General features: G+C 38.4%; 1 protein-coding gene across 5 annotated transcripts in view; it reads left to right on the forward strand.

The window, feature by feature from the left end:
- The first annotated feature begins 313 nt into the window (after positions 1-313).
- IL33 (interleukin 33) overlaps positions 314-13837 on the forward strand; it is a 42361-nt gene continuing 28837 nt past the window's right edge. For 2 of the 5 annotated variants that reach the window (XM_081150554.1, XM_081150557.1), the window contains exon 1: positions 314-419. The gene's annotated coding sequence lies outside the window, so the exon portion shown is untranslated. The remainder of the gene's footprint in view (positions 420-13837) is intronic. The other 3 variants (XM_081150555.1, XM_081150558.1, XM_081150556.1) reach the window with 2 other exon arrangements.

Consider the following 13837-nt stretch of genomic DNA (forward strand, 5'->3'; position numbering starts at 1 on the left):
TCAAAAAGCTTACATGCATATATGCATAACCCATAGACACAGACAATAGTGTGGAGAGGCCTGGGGGGGGTTGGATGTCGGGTGGAAGGGATCAATGGGAGGGGGAAGGGGAAACCTGTAATACTTTCAACAATAAAGATAAATTAAAAAACAAAAACAAACACAGAACATAAAATCCGTAAGTGCTGGATTAATTTTAAGATGAAGATGGTGCGAAAGCAGTGAATCTTAGATGTTGACAGGGTTGATCACTCTATTGGCTCTTTAAATGTAATTCAAAATCTTAACTCACACCCACTCAGATTTCCTCTCTGCAGCAGTTTGGTCTCTGCCAAACGCTGGGTAATAAATAGAGTCTGCAAGCTCTCTGAACACAGAGCTGCAGCTTTTCATAGGAGAAATCAAAACAAGATCACGAGGTAAGAATGAAACCACTATTTTGAAAGATTTTTGTCAGGTTTTGCAAAATAAGGTCTTGGGAACCATGAAGAACTGTTTTATATTTATATAAAATAAATGAGGCTGATTTGCTATTATTATTGTAAATAGCAGTATAAGTTGATGATAGTTGCTGCCAACTTATAATTTCATTTTAATTTCCTTTGGGTGATTTGGAAAATTAACTAATTGCTAAAATAAGATTGTAATAATCTTTATAGTATATGTTCCCCTCCCCCACCACAAAACTTCACAAAGGATGTTAATAATTCTATTTCATACTGCTAATGCTTATCCAAGACAAACTTACAATTGTTTAGGTGCCATCTCCTCAAAATCATCTGCTAAAAAATAAACCATTTGTGAAAAAAATAAGGAATTAACATCCTAACAAGGTAAATACAAAAGCTCATTAGTTTTGCTACTTTTCTTCATTTAAATTTTCCTTTAAAGTTTGTTTTGTTCTCTTTATTTCTTGCTGTCTGTCTCATGGCATTTTTTTCCTCCTTTCCTTTTCTCTGCCTTACCTTTCCATGCATGAATATATGCCTCCAGACTATTTTAATAATGAGGCAAAGCAAGGCAGAAGCAGTCACTACGAGTAACTGTTACTAATCACTGAACATGTACTAAATGTGAGACATTTCCCACATTATCCCATTTGATGCTTTTGGCACCTCTGTGACATAAATATTGTCTTTTCTATTTATAAAATTAAACAAGCGAGATTTGGAAAGATTGTACTAACCCAGAATGACATAATCAGTAAATTTTAGACCAGAGATTAAAACCCAGATGTAAGACCCGTGAAGGAGAAAGAACCATGAAGGAAGCTGTATTCCAAGCAACTTCATTTAGTGCATCTCTAATCCTCTTTGAGTAGCCATCATCTATTCAGTTTTCATCATTCTCAAGCATAAAAATATTAGTGAGATGACATTAAAACCCAACACCTATTTTCTTTAGGGCTACATTCATTGCCATCTGAATGAAATGTCAGCCACCATGCTCATATGTAAGTGTCATTTGCCATTTCCATTGGTATTGCTGGAACCCAGAGGAGTCCACCTACAAAATTGGCTGGGTGCTTCACTTTTAATCAGCACACTAATCTACATCTAATTCCCCTTCACCTTATAAATTGGATGATCGTCACAATTTTCTCTAGTGCATCTGAGCTCTTTTGCAATTGTATGAATATTTTGCTCATTATGTCTCTTGGATTTCCTAGCAAAGATTTAATATTTTCTTTCTTTCTTTTTTTAATCCTCACCAAGAACATGCTTAGATTTGGGGGAGAGGGGGGGCGGACATCACTGTGAGAACATTGATTGGTTGCCCTCCGTAAGCGCCCCGACTGGGATTGAACCTAGAACCTTTTGGTGCACAGGACGACACTCAACCAACTGAGCCACTCCAACCAGGCTCAATATTGTCTTCAAGAGTTTGACAGAACTTTATAGTTTTTCATGTCTGCTGTGTTCAAATCTAAACCACTCTAACTTCTTAGCCTGCTGGCTCTGTCAATAGGCAGTTGTTTAAGAAATGCTATAAAGAGGAGATTATATGCCTTTTCCCATCTACATAAGAATGCCCAAACCTGTAAATAATTTTTTATTGATTTGAGAGAGAGAGAAGAAAGAAACACCAATTTGTTGTTCCACTTATTTGTGCATTCATTGGTTGATTCTTGTTATTTGCCCTGACCCCAGTAAAGAATTTTTAGAAGAATTTATTTGAGCATGAAAACAATTCTGGGAAGCAAGATCTCAAATGCTCTGAAGAATGAGTTTTGCAATTTCCTTTATGCTTTTGGAATTAAGGAGGGAACATAAGGAAGATTACAGGAAGGTGGAAGAAAGCAAGTGGGGATTGAATTACAGGATAGTTAACAAGATTATGTGCTCTCCAGTAGTTAAGCTTCGAGAGGGGTATTACTTCTGGCATTTCAAAGGTGTGTTAACCTAGATGCACAAGAACTATGGACAAGGCTAGTTTAAAACCTTTCACTAAAGTTACAGGCCTTCCCAGCAGGGCATGGCTCAGCGGTTGAGCATCGACCTAGGATTCAGGAAATCAAGGTTCGATTCCCGGTCAGGGCACATGCCCGGGTTGCGGGGTCAGTCCTCAGTCGTGGGCGTGCAGGAGGCAGCTGAGCAATGACTCACCATTGATGTTCCTATCTTTCTCTCTCTCCCTCTCCCTTCCTCTCTCAGAAATCAATAAAGATATATTTATTTAAAAAAAATAAAAGAAGAAGAAGAAGAAGTTATAGAACTGGGTTGAGACTACCCACTATGACCTGCCCAGTTTGGAATTTATAATCACATCGCCCCATGAGGTTACTTTCGGTTACATTTATTATAGCTCCTTTTTTTTGGTCCACATCCCTGTGTTCTTTCATTTGGGGGCTTATTACACCCAAACATGAATTTTTTCTCTAACCTGAACTTATCAGTTCTAGTTTTCCCTCCTGAGTTTTTACTTTTTTCTATTATCTTTTATACATATATTGTATGTATTATTTGTCCACATTCTTTGGCAATCCTGTTTAAACAATACTTTATCAGTAGTCAACATGATTACTTCATAGCAGTAAATTGGTAGTAGTAGTATTGTTAGTTTCCTTGAGTGATATTTTTTTCTAATCTTTTTTAAAAAGCTTCAGTCACAGACATATGTGCCAACATTCATTCCAATGTAATCTGGTGGCTATCTTCAGCTTCCTCTTTTAAAAAATTTACTATGACTTGTATAAGATCCATAGTACCTGAATGTGTATGTAGCATTACTTTATCAAAAAGGGTGAGTATTTTTCTTCACTCTTCTCAAGTGCCATATGATTTGTGAAACCATAATTGCAATTGTCATTATGTGGTGGTTGTTTAATAGAATAAAGTAGATGTCATTAACTCAAAGGAGCATAAGTTGTTTTACTAAGAAATTTTGGAGGGTTCTATGCCTAGGATATGATGTGTAATGCTTACATCTGGCTGCCCAATTATTATTACCATTTATTTTGTCAAGTGGAAGGATTTCTCCTGAGTGCTATGAAGTCCATGAGATCAGGCTCAGTATTTAGAAGCATTAAAGTCATTTGCATTGAGATGTGCCAGTGGGGAGAAAATATTGTTCATAAATCCTTATATCTCTTAATTCATTATAGTATAAAAATTAGATAGAATTCCATTTCTTAGTAGCACACACACACACCCCTTTTTTTTCTGGTTATTTGTGGCAAATGCTCCTAAAAGAGCACCTGTGTTTAGACTCATTTGTTCTCCCTACTATCTATCTAGGCAGGCACAACCTTGCAGTTACTACTATAACCTCTAGCGTTGCAGTTCATTGTTATTTCCAGATAACTTTTATACCTGTACTATGCAAGGCCTCTTAGCAAATGAAGGGACATGAGTTACATTCTTTTGCTCTGCATTGTTGGGTGTACTCACAAAGAGTAGAAAGCTTCCAAACTTAAATGTCTTCCATTTTTAAATGTCTTCTAAAAGTCAAATTCAATATTACCTAGTGCACGATGCAGTGTATTACTGGGTGGTGATCACATTTTTGGCTGTGAAAAAAAATCTCATGGTCCATCCAGGGTTGTTCAAAATGTTTAATAGCTGGTATGGCATGAACATAGATAAATGAAAAAGGACCCAGTCGCATGGAACATGTGTCTATTTCCTGTCTGACCATTTTCCAGTCAATTTGAATCCAGTCACCTCAATTAATTCTTTTTTAAAAATATTTTAAAATTTTTTCAATTACAGTTGGTGTGCAATATTATATGTTTCAGGTGTACATCCCAGTAATTAGACATTTATATAACTTACGAAGTGATGACCCTGATAAATCTAGTACCCATCTGACACCATATGCAGTTATTACAATATTATTGACTATATTTCTTATGCTATACTTTATATCCCCATGATTAATCCATAACTGCCAATTTGTACTTCTTAATCTCTTTACCCTTTTCATCCATCCCCCAAGCTTCCTCCCATCTGAAAATGGCCAAATTGCTCTCTGTATCTGTGAGTCTGTTTTTGTTCTGCTGGTTCGAATATTTAGTTTTTCAGAATCCACAAATAAGTGAAATCATATGGCATCTGTCTTTCCCTGTATGACTTATTTCACTCAGCACAATACCCTCTAGGTCCATGCATGTTGTTGGAGATGGCAAGATTTCATTCTTTTCTTCTTTTTTTTTATGGCTGAGCCATATTTATTGTATATATGCACCACTTCTTCATCCATTCACATACTGGTGAACACTTAGCTTCTTAGCTTGCTTCCATATCTTGGCTATTGTAAAGAATGCTGCAATGAATGTATATATGGATGCATATGTCCTTCCAATTTAGTGTTTTGGGTTTCCTCAGATAAATATCCTGAACTGGAATTGCTGGGTCCTTATTTGTCTCTTGTTATAGCCTTTGTTTTAAATTCTATTTGTCTGGTCTAAATATTGCCACCCCAGCTATTTTTGTTGTTGTTTTCATTTTCATTAAATATATTTTCCATTTCTTTACTTTCAATTTATGTGTGTCTTTCGATATGAAGTGAGTCTCTTGGTAGACTGCATATGTTATGAATCTTATTTTCTTATACATTCATCCACCTTTTTGATTGGAGCATTTAATCCATTTGCATTTAAAGTAATTATTGATATGTATTTATTGTCATTTTATTATTCATAGTTTATATTTTATTTTTCTTCTTCTTAAAGAAAATCCTTTAATATTTCTTATAATACTGGTTTGGTGGTGATTAACTCCTTTAGCTTTTTCTTGTCTGGGAAGCACTTTATCTGTCCTTAGATTCTAAATGATAGCTTTCCTGGGTAGAGTAATCTTGGTTGTAGGATCTTGCTTTTCATCACTTTGAATATTTTGTGCTAATCCCTTTTGGCCTGGAAAGTTTCTGTTGAGAAGTCAGCTGACAGTCTTCTGGGAGCTTCCTTGTAGGTAATTAACTGCCTTTCTCTTGCTGCTCTTAAGATTCTTCTTTGTCTTTAACATTTAGCATTTTATTTATGATGTGTCTTGGTGTGGGCCTCTTTAGGTTCACCTTGTTTGGGACTCTCTGTTTCCTGCACTTGTGCATCTATTTCCTTCACCAAGTTAGGGATGTTTTCTGTCATTATTTTTTCAAATAGGTTTTCAATTCCTTGCTCTTTCTCTTCTTCTTCCGTGACCCACATGAAGCAAATGTTAGTATGCTTGATGTTGTCCCAGAGGTCCCTTAAACTATTCTCATTTTTTGGATTTTTTTTTTCTTTTCTGATTGGGTTGCTACCTTATCTTCCAAATTGCTGATTCAATCTGTTACTTCATCTAAACTACTGTTGATTCCCTTGAATGTATTTTTCAGTTATTATATTCTTCATTTCTGACTGGTTCTTTTTTATATTTTCTATCTCCACTTTTATGTTTCCTATCTCTTTGTCAAAGTTCTCACTGAGTTCATTTATTCTTCCCCTAAGTTCACTGAGTATCCTTATAACCAGTATTTTGAATTCTGCATCTGGTAGATTGCTTATCACCATTTCATTTAGCTCTTTTTCTGGGGTATTGTCCTATTCTTTTATTTGGGACATGTTTCTTTGTCTGCTCATTTTGGCTGCCTCCTTGTGTTAGTATTAGGTAGAGCTGCTACATTGCCTAGTCCTGGTAGAGTGGTCTTATGTAGTAGGTGTCCTGTAGGGCCCAGCGGTGCAGCTTTCCCAGTCACCTGAGCTGGGCACTGCAGGTGCAATCCCATTCTCCCTCTCCCACATGTGGGCTGTGTCCAGGCTCCTGTCATAGTTGAGCCTTGGTTGCTGTTGGCATGTCAATGGGAGGGATTGACCCCCTTGGTTGATCAGCTGTGAAGACCAGCCGAGACTACAGCAGAGGACCTGCCATGCAGGGACCAACTTTGTGGAGCAGGACTCACTTCAGCGGGGCTCTGGTGCCCAATGAGTCTGCCCCTTGAGTGTATAACTCACGGAGGTGGTTGGGTGGTGTTCCAGTGTGTTCTGAAGTTGACTACCTAGTGTGCTGGTTTTGGGTCCTCCCAAGAGGTGGAAGCCAAGATTAGCCACCACCTATGCTCTGCTTGGGGCCACCTGGGATAAGCTACAAAATGATCTGCAGATAGCTGCTACTTGTGCTGGGTTTGAAGGTGCCCAGGAGAGGCTAAGCTGTGAACTGAGGCCGGCTGCTGCTAAAGCCAGGCCTGGGGCTACTTAGCAAGAGGTATGGAATACACAGAGGCCAGTGAGGCATGAGCCAAGGCAGGCTACCTGTATGAAAAAGCTACTGGAAGAGACTTGGGTGAGCCCACAGTTTGGGGTGTGGGGCATCTCAGAGAATCATCAGGGTAGGCAAACATTGTTAGCCAGGTTGATGGAGACTAAGATATGGTGACCACCTTCAGGAGGAGGGCTCAGAAAAGAAACAATGGCTTCAGTTCTTCTGGAAGAAAGACACCCCTCCAGCCCTTGTTCCAAAGCTAGACAATTCAGTTCCTCCTGTATGTCCCTGGTGCCTTTTGAGCTTCTGTCTGAGCACTGGAGCTCAGAGTGAGTGAGTCCAAATCAATCTGTGTGCTGGTCCTTTATGAGGAACTTCCTGGGACCCCAGAAGCCCTCCGTCTCACTCAGCCATAATCCCCTCTGGTTTTCACAGCCAGAAGTTATGGGGATTTCTGTTTCTGGTACTGGGACCCTGGGCTGAGGGGCCTGGTGTGGGGCTGGAACCCCCTCACTCTTCAGAGGGAAACCTCCACAGCTGATATATCCCTCCTGTTCCGCGTATCCACCCCTTGTGGCTTCTTTTGTATGTCCTTAGTTACAGGACTTCTGTTCTGCTAGATTTCAGGCGGTTCTAAATGTTGGTTGTTCTATGGTTTAATTGTAATTTTGATGTGGTCATGGGAGGATGTGATTACCACATTTACCTTCTTTGCCATCTTGAACTACAATCTCAACTCATTCTTTTTTTTAAAAAATTGATTTTTGGAGAGAGGAAGGAAGAAAGAAAAAACATCAATGTGGGAGAGAAATATGGATCAACTGCCTCCCACATTTGCCCCTACCGGGGATCAAACCTGCACTATGTGCCCGACTGGGAATTGAACCCTCGACTCTCCAACAAACTGAGCCACACTGGCTAGGGCTCAATTTATTCTTAAACACAGATGTTGATGCTCCTTTAATTACTTTAACCATGAAATAGAGTACTTATTTAATTCTGTTAATGAGTCTCCTTGACCACCAACTTGAGAATGTGGACTCCATATATTTTAGAATCCACTGACAGTCTTTCTTTCCTTTAACTTAAATTTCATTAACATATAAATATAACATACATAAAACTGCACAAATCATGACTGCACAACTTAATGAACTCACAAAATGAGCAAACCTAAGTACTTGTATAGAAAAATAGAAGAGTACAGAATTCCAGAAGCCTCTTCATGATACTCTCTACCTCAAGAATAGCCATTATTATGTATTCTAATATTATATATTCAATTTGCTGGTGTTGTTTCTGAACTATTTATAAATGAATTCATACATTATATACCCTTTTGTGTCTTGCCTCTTTCATTCAACATTACGTTTGTGAGTTTCATCTGTGTTGTTGAAGATGTAACTTGTTTATTCTCATTGCTGGTTAGAATTCCTCTAAATAAATGTGCCACAATTTATTTATTATACTGTAGATGGACATTTGTATTGTTTCCAGCTTAGAGTTATGTGACTAAGATGCTATAAACATTCCCTGACATGTCTTTTGGAGACATTTTTATGCCTTTCTATTGGGTATATAACTTCAAGTAGAATTGTTGGGCAAAAGGCGTGCATATGTTCAGCTTTCATGGATACTACCAAATTAGTTTCCAAAGTGGTTGTAGCAATTTATACTCTCATTAGCCATGTATATAAATTCCAGTTGTCCTGAATCCTTACAAATACCTGGTATTTTCTGTCTTCCTCATTTTAGCCATTCTGATAGCTGGGCATTGTGGTTCTCTTCAACTTTAATGCATACATTTTTATATTTTGACCTTTCCTAGATATATGTCATGTCAGATTGGGGCAACTAGTATTGTTTCCCCAGACTTGAGCTAGCTAGCAAATACACTTTAGAAAGAGAAAATATTTTCTGGGATTGTCATTTTGGAGGTGAGGCACTCCTCTGTTGTGTCCCAATTGCAAGGCAACACAAATTAGAGAAGAAAATAAGCCATCATATTGCATTTGGGTTTCAAAAAAATAGTCAGGAATCACTTTTTAAAAAATGTTATACTATAGTAGAAAAACAAAGGATTATTCTCTTAACCCCATGGTCACAAATTGAGTTTCTTTAGACTTTGACTACAACATACATTAAGAATTAAGTCAAGTTATTGTTGAATAATTATGAGCTAATAACAATCCACCCTCTTTCATTTTCTTAATTAAAGCATTGTTCAAATAACATAAATTAGCAAAGTATCTGCTTTATGTGATGTATCACAAGCATTTGATAAACTTGATCATCTAGGGGTTCTACATGTGACATCAAAGTACTAAATTCTGCCTTAGCCCATTTTGCTCAGTGGTTAGAGTGCCGGCCCTGGGACTAAAGGGTCTCAGGTTTGATTCCAGTCAAGGGCACATACCTTGGTTGCAGGTTCCATCCCTGGCCCTGGTCAGGGAGCATGCGGGAGGCAACCAATCAATGTGTCTCTCACATCAATGTTTCTCTCTCTTTCCCCATCTCTCTGAAAAAGCAATGGCAAAAAGAAAATATCCTCGGGTGAGGATTAAAAAAATTTTTTTTACAAAAGTACTTAATGCTGATTAGTTGACTGGTTTTTGTTCTTTTTTAGCACAAAGAATATTCTTGTCATCTGGTTGGGTGTCAGAAGCCTTAAAATAGAAGTTCAGGCAAAGCAAAGTGTGTTTTTGAAATTCATCTTTAGTCTTCATAGTATAACTAGCAAGCAATTTACAAACCAGTAGTTCACTCTCATTCTTAAGGAGAAAACATTTTTAAAAATGTTTTTCTTGCCTGGTCAGGCATGGCTCAGCAGTTGAGCATCGACCTGGGATCCAGGCGGTCGGGGGCTCAGGGTACATGCCGGGGTTGCAGGCTCCATCCCTGGTCGGGAGTGAGCAGGAAGCAGCCAATCAATGACTACTCTCTCATCATTGATGTTTCTATCTCTCTTCCTCTCCTCTCCTCTCTCTGAAATCAATAAAGATATATTTTTTAAAATTAAAAATAAAAATGTTTTTATTTTTAAAACTGGTACATTTATCTTCCACCAGTGCAAAGTTTTGCTACCTCAATTGGTACTTTAGGCTCCCTTTTCTTGGTCCTAGATTTTAGAGACTAGAGTCCTTCATTTCCTATTTCCATAAACATCTGGCTCATTCTTTTATAAACTCCTCTTGTTATTTCTTCATTTTCCAAAGCTGCCTTCAGGTGAAACCTACTAGTTCCCAGGATCAACTCCAGAAGTATCTAGTAGCATCCCTACACACTGGGAATGGAGATTAGGTATACTTTCACTGGCTTTAAACATATATGTATGTGAAATCTGAAATAAATTTCTTCTTATCAATGTTTTATGTGGTTGAAAAATATACCCAAATCAGCCTTTTTTTACAAATAATCCAATTTTAAGTTATATATATCACTCTATCCTGAAGACAATCTTCAAAATCTAAAGACGTGTTTATCTAAAAAGCTCGTTTCTCACTTAATAAACTAATGGACAGAAATTATTCAATGACATGGAAGCATGGATCAGACCAACAAATCTCAGAGGGATGGAGCTGAGTGGGTGGGTGGAGGGAGAGAGATTAACCAAAGAATTTATATGCATATATGCATAACCCAAGGACACAGACAATAATGTGGTGAGGGGCTGGGGAAGGGGGTGGGGCAGGGTGGTATGGGTCAATGGGGAGAAAAAGGAACGTCTGTAATATTTTGAACAAAAATTTTTAAAAAGTAAAAATAAATTAATTAAAATAAATTTTAAAAAATTAAAATCTCATTCCTCTTAAAAAATAGCAAGTCACCTGATAGAATCTAAGGTAGGTAATGCCTCAAAAACTATGTATTTGTTAGCATTTGAAATTGTGCAAATATTAAATCATTTTAAGCTTTGGAATCTGGGCACTATTCCCAGAGTCAAAGCTGACAGTAACAGGCACGTTCTGATCCTCAGCTAAGCAGTCTGTTTAGATTGTATTGTTGCCAATTTCAGATGTTCTCACACTTGGCCTGTATTTGCAGAGAATTAGGAGAGATCCAGAAATAATTCCCTCTCTCTCTCTCTCTCTCTCTCTCTCTCTCTCTCTCTCACACACACTTTCTCTCTCTCTCTCTCTCTCTCTCTCTCTCTCTCTCTCTCTCTCTCTCTCTCTCTCTCTCTCTCTCTCTCTCTCTCGCGAGCACGCCCACACACACACACACACACACACACAGTTGCAATTACTATCTTTTCATGAGTAAACAGAGATGATACATTTTGATATATATATATATCAGCATTGTCTACCCTTGCAAGTTGTCTTCTTTTGTGGATCTAGGTATAAACAGAGAGCAAATCAAGCTATGTCTAAAGCAGTGAACTGAATTAAAGTAGATTAGATTTTATCTCCAGTTTTGCGTGCTGATTTATGACCCATGACTCAGATATACGCACATGCTGTGTGGCACCTGCTTTTTCCTTGTCTATTTCTCAGCAAAGCCTTTGTCCAGTCTGAGATTTTGCCCCCACCCTTTGTTCCCTTGCCACCTTCTACTGTGGCAGAATGCTGTGCCAGAACTATTTGCTGTGACTCAGTTTTAATCACATCTTCTAAAGTCTTTCTCTACTCTCATGTTGTCTTACAAGCTAGAAGGAAACAAATCAAGGCTACATCTCCTAACCCCATCCAAAATAGTGAGCAGTTTCATTGGTTCCTAGAGATGGGATACTGCACTGTAAGAATGTGTTAAAATAGTTATTAAATTCCATACATGATACATGAGGACAATACCAAAAAGCTTCCTGATAAACGAATTGTTCCCTGTACTTTCTTCACATTTTGTTTCTCTTTGCTTTTGTTGGTTAGTATTTTAAAGAAGCAGCAGCAAGATACAGAGGAAAAAGCAGTCACAGCTACCACTCTGTGAGTTGGGAGACCTGAGTTCTGGTCCTGTACCCACTCACTAATGTGTGACTTTGAGTAAGACCTGCTCTGAATGTCACTTTCCCATCTGTAAAATAAGGTGTTTCAAGCCAGCTCTGCAGGGTTTTTTTTAAAACGTTTTTTTAAATCCTCACTCGAGGATATATTTTTTGATTTTAGAGAGGGAGAAAGGGAGAGGGAGAAATATCGATGTGAGAGAGAAACATCAATTGATTGCCTCCTGCACATGCCCCAACTGGGGACTGAACCCCTAACCTAAGTATGTGCCCAGTAATCGAACATGACACCTTTTGGTATACAGGACAACGCTCCAACCAACTGAGCCACACCAGCCAGGGTCAGCTCTGCGGTTTTTGATGGTACTCAGTGGATTAAAAAGGTGCTTTACAGGTTTTGCAAATAACTGATGTTAATTTCACAGGTTCTGGGGCTCCTGTAAGACTTAAACATCCATCCAAGGGCCCAATCAAAATTTCCTTTTTGCTTATCCAAATAGTTCCATTGTCCTTGGTGAATGACACTATGATTTTCTCTTTTTTAAAAATGGTCTACAATTTCAGCATGGCCAGAGTGGCTCAGTTGGTTGGGTGTTGTCCCATGCACCAAAAGGTTTCCAGTTCAATTCCCGATCAGGGCACATGCCTGGTTGTGAGTTTATCCCCAGCAGGGGTTCAATGTCTGTCTGTCTCTCTCCCCCCCCGCCCTTCCTGTCTCTAAGCATGTCCTCAGATGAGGATTAAAGTTTTAAAAGTAATAATAAAAAAATAAATGTTCTGAAATTTTAATTAATATACCCAAAATGTGGATTTCTTTTGATTTCCCTCCCTCCCTCCCTCCCTCCCTCCCTCCCTCCCTCCCTCCCTCCCTCCCTCCCTTCCTCTCCCCTCTTTCTCTCTTTCTCTTTTCTTTCTTTTTTAACCTGCTTGGGATTCACTGGGATTCTTAGATCTGAGGATTGGGGTCTTTTAATAATTTTGGAAAGTTCTCAGCCTTTATATCTTCAAATATTGTTTTGTCCCTATTCTATCATGTCCTTCTAAAATTCCAAATAGATACACGTTAGACTCATTCTGTCCTCCAAGTCTCTACCCTTCTTTTATATATTTTCCACTTGTATGTGTCTCTGGATTGTATTCCAAACAATACCCTCAGATATATTTTCTAGCTTACCGACTCTTCATCTGTGTCTAATCTGTTGTTTAATCAGCCCATGGAGCTTTAATTTCAACAATATATATTTCATTTCTAAATAATCTATTTGAATCTTTTTCAAATCCATTTTTTCTCTGTTCATATTTTCAATCTTTTTAGAACTCTACCCAAACATATTAAAATCAGTTGATTTATATGTCATTTCTGATTATTCTAATAAACGAAGCTTTTGCAGATTGGTTTCTGCTGTTTCTTCCGTGGGCTCTCACCATGGTGCTTAGTATTTTCATTTGCTTTATAAACCTTGACTAAAAACTACTCATTTGGCCGGTAAGTTTTTCGGTGTAAATACTTTGTGGCTTGAGCTACAGTTGAGTTCCTCAAGATAAGATTTGTGTTTGCCCTTCCCGTTTGTCTTGGAACACTACCAACCTAAAACCATTTTATATTAAATTCTCTATTTCATGTTTTTGGAAGCACACAGGTAGTGTGATTTCAGATTGCAACCCTATGTGGGGGCTTTTTCATGAGGAGATAAATTCTCAGAGGAAGAATTCTCTTTCCACCTAGAGCCAAACAGTTGAGACTAACAAGCTTCCTAGATGTCCCCTTCGTTTATTTATCTCAGTGATCCTTACACTGTGAGTTTAATTCTTTGGGCATCCGGGTTTAGGCAACAGTTTCCTTTTAGAATCCCCATCTTACGTGTATCCTGGGCTTTATCTCCTGGCACTTCACGTAGTTTTCTGCCCTGTCTCTAGCACTTGGCAAATAACTTTAGGAAAAAGCCAAACTTGCTTGCCTCCCAGTGTTTTGGACACTATATATTCTTTTTTTTTTAATCCTCACCAGAGGATATTTTTTTCATTGCTTTTCAGAGAGAGTGGGGCGGAAGGGAAGAGAGAGATGTGAGAGATACACATTGATTGGTTGCCTCCCCCCATGTGCCCCAACTGGGCCAGGGATCGAGCCTGCAACCGAGGTATGTGCCCTTGGCAACAGTCGAACCCGGGACCCTTCAGTCCGCAGGCCAACGTTCTAACCACTGAGTGAAACAGG

This window comes from Miniopterus schreibersii, assembly GCF_964146895.1.
Source record: "Miniopterus schreibersii genome assembly, chromosome: 11".
Lineage (NCBI taxonomy): Eukaryota > Metazoa > Chordata > Mammalia > Chiroptera > Miniopteridae > Miniopterus > Miniopterus schreibersii.